Here is a 7,527-nt window from a genome sequence, read left to right as displayed (position 1 = left end):
TCTGCAGAAAGAAAGAAAGAAAGAAAGAAAGAAAGAAAGAAAGAAAGAAAGAAAGAAAGAAAGAAAGAAAGAAAGAAAGAAGAAAGAAAGAAAGAAAGAAGAAAGAAAGAAAGAAAAGAAAAGAAAAGAAAAGAAAAGAAAAGAAAAGAAAAGAAAAGAAAAGAAACTATAATATGTATCTAAAGTCTGAGAGTTTAGACATTTATATAAGACAGTCATATAGGGTTTTTAAAATTATAAACTGTACAGTTTTTAAACAGTTCAGTTGATGGTATTTTCATACAATTTCACATGTGTGCGTAGGTACACATATATATATCCACACGCACATATATTATCTATGTTCTGACACAGAGGCTCTGGAAAACAACAAACAGTATGGATTAGGCTACATTCAGAAACTCTCCAAATCCTTCCACAAATGTCTTATTTTCCTACAAAAATGTCTGTTGCAGGAAAAAATGTCTCTCAAGAAGCTCAACACCCATGTCCCCGATAACTCCCTGCAGTGTTAGCAGTCCTGCTCTTTTCCCCTGCAGCTGCTCAGAGAAGGGTAAAGTTCACAGGCTTGCATGTTTCCATGGACTCAGTCACATATTAGGAAAACACAAAGACATTTTTGCCTGTGAATTTAGACTAATAATTTGCAATCAATGCCATAGCTCATACAAAGCATTTAAATTGCATGAGCCATGAACGTATGCTAATATAACTATCCATTCTGTAAAACCAAAGAGGAAAAGAAAGCAAAACAGAAGTATATTTTCAATAGGATTGAATATTGTTTGTCAACTCAGCAAGTCACATTGGTTTGTAATTCCCATTGTGAAATTTTAAGAAGTAAGACAAGGTGAAACTCTGCTTCCAAGAGTGGATTAATGGGTTAATATTAAGAGTCTATTCTGGTAACCTGTGTGACAAGATGTCAGGTGTCCCATCTTTCTTGCTTTTGCTGCCCCTTGCCATGTGAAGCACTTTGTAGCTTGGAGACTCTGCCAGCAGGGCAAAAACCAGGTGTGGCTCCTCAACCTGTACCAGAACTATAAGCCAGAATAATTTTCCTCTGTAATTTCCCTAGTCTATGTTAAAGTAATGTGACACAGACACAGGCTATAGATGAAGACAGCGATATAGACTAGAATGTAAAATTTTGCCTGTGTAGATTGCAGAGCAAACCTGGCTGATTTTACATTCCCCATTCACAAACGACTCATTTACTACCAGCATGCACTTTGTACTCTGTCCCTTCCTATTCTTACTGCAAGACTCTCATTGGATTAAACATGATTCATGTAATTAATTATGTACACACAAGTGCACATACACACACAATTTCAGAATATGGATGAAGTGGGCCTGCTAAAAACTTGTGAACCTCAGATTTGTGGAGGCAGTTGGGCAGAACTCACACACACACACACACACACACACACACACACACACACACACAGAAGAACCAAAAATCTCTTTCTTACTATAAAACAAAACCTGACTTTACTGCACTTCATGAAGAGCTGTTTGTGGTGTAGTACATATTCCACATTGTTGACTAATGAAGGAGTTTTGAGGGAGAAGAACTTATTTTTTCTTTCTGCATTTTTTAAGAAAGGGTCTACAGGGTGTTCAGGGTCTCACTATTAGGTCAGACACATAGTGATCCGCCTGTTTACAGCCTCCCAAGAGCTGGGATTACAGATGCGCACCATCACACCCAGTCTCAATTGCTATCTCAGCATGCCCTGGGGGCGGGACGGAACAGCAGGCCAGAGGATTGAGCCCTTGGCCTCTGCATCTGCTTGCAGGCGCTTTAATCCACCTAGCTATTTGGCTGGCCCTGTGAATTAATTATTTTTTATGTTAGCTCTTGTACATAAATGATTTTGATTCTACCTCCTTTGTAAAAAATTGCTTCAGATGTATGTTAGTAACAGCTAGTTATTATAGACCATGGTATAAATAATACAGTAAGCAAACTACTTGTTTTTTTCACTGTATAGATTTCTTTCATTATTTTTTATTTATTTATTTTTTATTTTTTTATTATTTTGGTGGAACCGGTTATTGAACTCAGGCTCTTGCTCTTGCCAGGGTAATGCTTATTCCACCGATTCATCTCCCCAGCTCCTGCTTTCATTAAATTTTAAACTTCCCCATTTAATTAATCTGATCTATTTATGTCAAAATACTGATAAATGAAAGTAGTACTATTATGCAAATATCCTTAAATCTGCATAAAATTATTTATATTCTATTTATTAATATAGGTATAAAGTCCGATGCTATTTATATGGTTAACAATGAATTTCTTTTTGTATTTGATAAAGACGCCTCACAGTTGAGAATCACTGATCTACAGAATTTATATAAATTAACATGTGGCATTTTATAACAGGGAAGGAATGCTTTTTATGTATTTAGTACAGAGTCTACTGGGTCTCATTACACAGATAGGACTCCTTGTGAGCCTCCTGTTTTCAGCCTCCCAATTACTAAGATTATAGGTGCATACCACCACACCCAATCTCAGTCGCAATCTCAGCGTGCCCCCAGGGTCAGGCCCATGTGGGAGATCAAACCCCAGTCCCTATGTCTGCCTAAGCAGATGCTTTAATCCATTGAGTTATCTAACTGGCCCTGAGAATACACATTAAAGAGAAAAAGATGGAGAGAAATAACTTTATGCAGATATATAAAGATGCTTAAATTTGAAAATAACATAATAATGAAATGTATATCTACATTTAGTAGTAGTAAAGAATATTGCATTATATGTTGCTTCCAAACTGTTTATCACAATTTCAGAATATGGTTAAAGTGGGCCTGTTAAAAATGTATGAACCTCAGACTTGTAGAAGAAGTTTGGCAGAACTCAAAAGAACTGGCCTAACTAGAGAACTCCCAGGTATGTGGTATAAAGCTGCCTGTACAGAATTCAGAGGAAGTAGTTTTCATACAAATTCTCAATTTATATTATGCTTTGTTATATAACTATAGTCTTCGCTTTTATGGTATGGAAGACAGTGCCAAATGGAAACCAATATTACACTCTCAATCAATAGGGAGGGAAGTCAGGATCTCAGGACAGACACAAACTAAGAATCTCTGACATGCACAAGATATCCCTGAAGAATAGACTTTATATATAGTACCTCTGATAGTAGTGATATAACTACCTATTATTAAGTTTCACAAATATTTTCAGATAAATTAAAATAAAGTGCTATTTCTTTGTTGTTGTTTTTTTTTTTTTTTTTTTCAGAACCAAGGATTGAACTCAGGCCCTTGCGCTTGCCAGGGAAGCGCTTATTCCACTGAGCCATCTCCCCTGCCCCTAAAGTGCTATTTCTGAAATAGAAAATGATATGATGAAGGAGCAAAAGGCAATCTCAGGGACCCAACCACCCAGAAGAAATCCAGGAGACATCAGCATAAAAGAAATTGAAAATAAATCACATACTTGAAATCTCTTAAATGATTGCAACTGAAGTAAAGAAACACCTCCAGATGAGTATGGAGGAAATCAGATAAAAAAAATAAGCTCTCAGGTTAAAAAAAAAAAAAAAAGAAGTGATAACTTTAATAAAAATGCTGACTGTAGCTAAAGAAATCATTGATTAGAAAAATAGAGGAGCATAGAGAAACAATGGAAACGAACATTACAGGAAATGAGCATTACAGAATGCATGAAACAGATTCGAAGAGCTTTCCAGGAAATTAAATATTCCATTAAAAGATAGCAAAGCCAAGACAGGCTTTCAGATCTTGAAGACATCATTGCAGTTAGTGACCAGGAAAGAAAAGATTTCTTAAAAATAAGAAAATATGAAATAACAATTCAACAGCTACAAAATAATGCAAAGATGAACAACATAAGACTGATAGTTGTCAAGGAAAAAGAATGACTCAAAGCAAATCGCATAAAAAGAATATTTGCAGAAGTAACAGCAGAAAACTTTCCAATCATAAGGAAAGAATATGACATATAGTAAGTGAGGCATATAGAATTTCCAATAGTATCAACCAAAACAAATCTACAACCAGATGTATATTAATCAAGATTCTAGAAATGTGGCATAAAAACAGCATATTAAAAGTTGTTAGAGAAAAGAAAAAGATCACGTATAAAGGAAAGACCATCAGAATCATAGCAGATTTCTCAACACAACCCATTAATTAAGAAGAGCATGGAGTTAAGTATTTCAAGTCCTTAGAGAAAAAAATTCTACTGGGCTTGCCATGCCACCCCACCACAAGGGCTGGCTGAGACGGCAATTGAGATTGGGTGGCACATGCCTGTAATCCAAGCTCTTGGGGGGCTGTAAATAGGTGGATCACTGAGTCTGATTTAGTAGTGAAACACTGAACACCCTGCAGACCCCTCCCTAAAACAAAAAAAAAGTAAAGAAAAGAAAAGAAAAAAACTTCAAACACAAACTGATATACCTTACAAAACTCTCTTTCAAAATTAATGGAAAGGTAAAAATGCTTCTAGGACAAAGAACAACTGAAGAAAGTCATTACCACCAAACAAACCATACAATGAGTACAGAATAATATTCTACAAAGAGGTCAAAATGAACACAAATAACAGAATGACAGAAAAAAAAAAACATGCAGTACAAGGAACTTATCACAGGAAAAATAAGGAACCAATGGCAGAAAAATAACATGACAAAGATAAGCTAATATATAACAATTATAACCACCAATGTAAATGATCTCAATTCACCAATTAAAAAAATAGACTGGCAGAGTGGGTCAAGAAACAAAACCCAAAATATGCTATATAGAAGAAATACATCTAACTCAAAAGGAAATTCATAGGGTGAAAGTCAAAGGATGGAAAACAATACTCCATGTACCAGGAGCTCAGCAAAAAGCAGAGGTAACTATTCTGTTTACAGAAAAATGACCTTCATACCAAAAATTATCAAATGAGATAATTTAAGTCACTACATATTTCTGAGGTAAAAACTTCAACCAGTTTTTTCTGGTTTTATTATCAGTGTAATACTTGCCTCCAGAAATGAATGAGGGAGCATGGATTCCTTTTTAATGTCATTATAGAGTTTGAGAAGTATTGGGATTAAATCATAAAAATAACAATCATAAATATGTATACATCAAATATAGTAGCAACAAATTTTATAAGACAAATTTTAAAGGGCATGAAAAATCTAATAACCAATAACACAATCTTAACAGGAGACCTTAACACCCCCTTATCTCAAAAAGATAGGTCAATCAGATATATATATAGCAAAGAGGTAGCAGAACTGAAACAGACCTTTGAACAAATAGACTTAGTAGACATTTACAGAGTGTTCCAACCAACAATATCTGAATGCACATTCTTTCAGCTGCACATGGAATGTCCTCTAAAATTGACCACATATTAATCCATAGATCATGCTTAAGTAAATACAAGAAAACTGAAATTATCCCATGTATATCATCTGATCACAGTGCAATGAAACTGGAAATTAATAACAAAACAAACTGCGAAAAAAACCATTAAACATATGGAAATTAAATAACACCTTCCTCAGTAACCAATGGGTCACAGATGAGATTAAACAAAAAATTAAGCAATGTCTTAAATTCAAGAAAAATTGAAAGACAAGTTACTGGAATTTGTGGGACACAATGAAAGCAGTTCTCAGAGAGAAATTTATAATGGTGAACTCACACATTAGGTAAACAGAATGAAAACAAATAAATACCCTCAGGATGCACATCAGGCTTTTAGGAAAAGAAGAACAAACCAAGCCCAAAGTCCAAAGATGGGAGGAAATTATAAAGATCAGAGCTGAAATTAATGCAATTGAGACAAGAAAACAATACAAAGAATTAATGAATCAGAGGTCCAGCCTGATAGCTCAGTGGACTAAAGTGCCTGCTTAGGCAGAGCGCTGTGGCCTGGGTTCAATCCCTGGCCTGTCATGCAGGCCCAACCCACAGAGTGCACTGAGATGGCAATTGAGACTAGGCATGGCAGCATGTGCCTGTAATCCCGGTGCTTGGGAGGCTGAAAAAAAGAAGGATCACTATGAGTCCAATCTATATAGTGAGACCCTATAGAACTGTAGACCCTGTAGTAAATGCAAAACAGAAAAAAAAAGAATTAATGAATCAAAGAGATGGTTCTTTGAAAGATTAAATTAAATTGATAAACTTCTAGTTAGTCTCATCAAAAAAGGAAAGAACTCTAACAAAGCAATAAGGAATGAAATGGGTTAAATTACTATAGATCCTGTAGAAATTCAGAAGATCATCAATACCTACTTTGAAAATCTCTTAGGATAGATATATAGTTACATTCTCTTAATGAATAGAGTGATTTGTTCTAATGGTGTTTGTAAATAGGATATCATGTCTGCATCTTGTACAGCAATTAACCACTAGGAAGAATGTATGCAATGTGTTAATTATTGAAACTGTCCTGCCAATTTGATTTGAAACTGTCTCATTGCTATTTGTTTCTCAATAAAATTATGGGGAAAAAATCTCTACTCTCATAGGATGGAAAACACATAAAAAAATGGACAGATTCCTAAATAAGTATGCAAATTACCAACACTGAATCAAGAGGCTATAAAACCCCTGAATAACCCAGTATTAGTCAATTAAATTGAAAATGTAACCAAAAATTAACCAAAATTGAAAATGTAACAAAGAAAATCCCAGGTCCTAAAAGATTCACAGCTGCACTCTATAAGAAATTTAGAAGATTATATACCATGACCTGGTAGGATTTATCCCAGGAATGCAAGGATGGTTCAGCATATGAAAATATATCAATGTAACACACCATAAAAACAGAGACAAAAATAAAAACCACATGATCAACTCAATATACACAGAAAGCTTTTGACAAATTCAACACTCATTCATGATAAAAATCCTATGGAAAATTTGAATAGATAGCCTAAAGCTCAATCTGATAAAAGGCATCTCTGACAAACCAACAGCCAACATTATTCGAAATAGAGAAAAATGGAAATCTTTTACTCTAAAAATTATATACAAGACAAAGATATCCACTTTTACCATTCCTATTCCATATAGCTCTGCAAACATTAGCCAGACCTATTAGAAAGAGAGAGAAATAAAAGGAACAAGTTTTGGAAAGGAAGAAATTAAGCTATCATTATTTGCATGAGACATGGTACTCTATATGGAAGACAAAGAGCTTCACCAAAACATTCTGAGAATTAATAAACAAATTCAATAGTATATCAAGATACAAAGTCAACACCCAAAAATTAATAGCATTCTTTAATACAAACAACAAACTCACTGAAATATAAATTAGAGAAACAACACCCTTCTCACTAGCATGCCAAAAAATGAGACACTTAAGAATTAATCTAGAGACCCAGTCCTAGCCCAGGTCCGGTGAGTGTGTGGAGAGCTTTCTGCTACCCTGCGCAGGCGGGACCAGTCCCAGCCCAGGGGCAGCGTGGGCCAGACCCTCTCCTGCCCCCTCCGGCCACCCCCCACCCCTCCCGCCGAGTAGGAATTTCT

Source organism: Octodon degus, unplaced genomic scaffold (genome assembly GCF_000260255.1).
Source record: "Octodon degus isolate 3935 unplaced genomic scaffold, OctDeg1.0 scaffold00095, whole genome shotgun sequence".
Taxonomy (NCBI): domain Eukaryota; kingdom Metazoa; phylum Chordata; class Mammalia; order Rodentia; family Octodontidae; genus Octodon; species Octodon degus.
The sequence above is the reverse complement of the archived record's forward strand: the minus strand, read 5'-3'. Positions refer to the sequence as shown.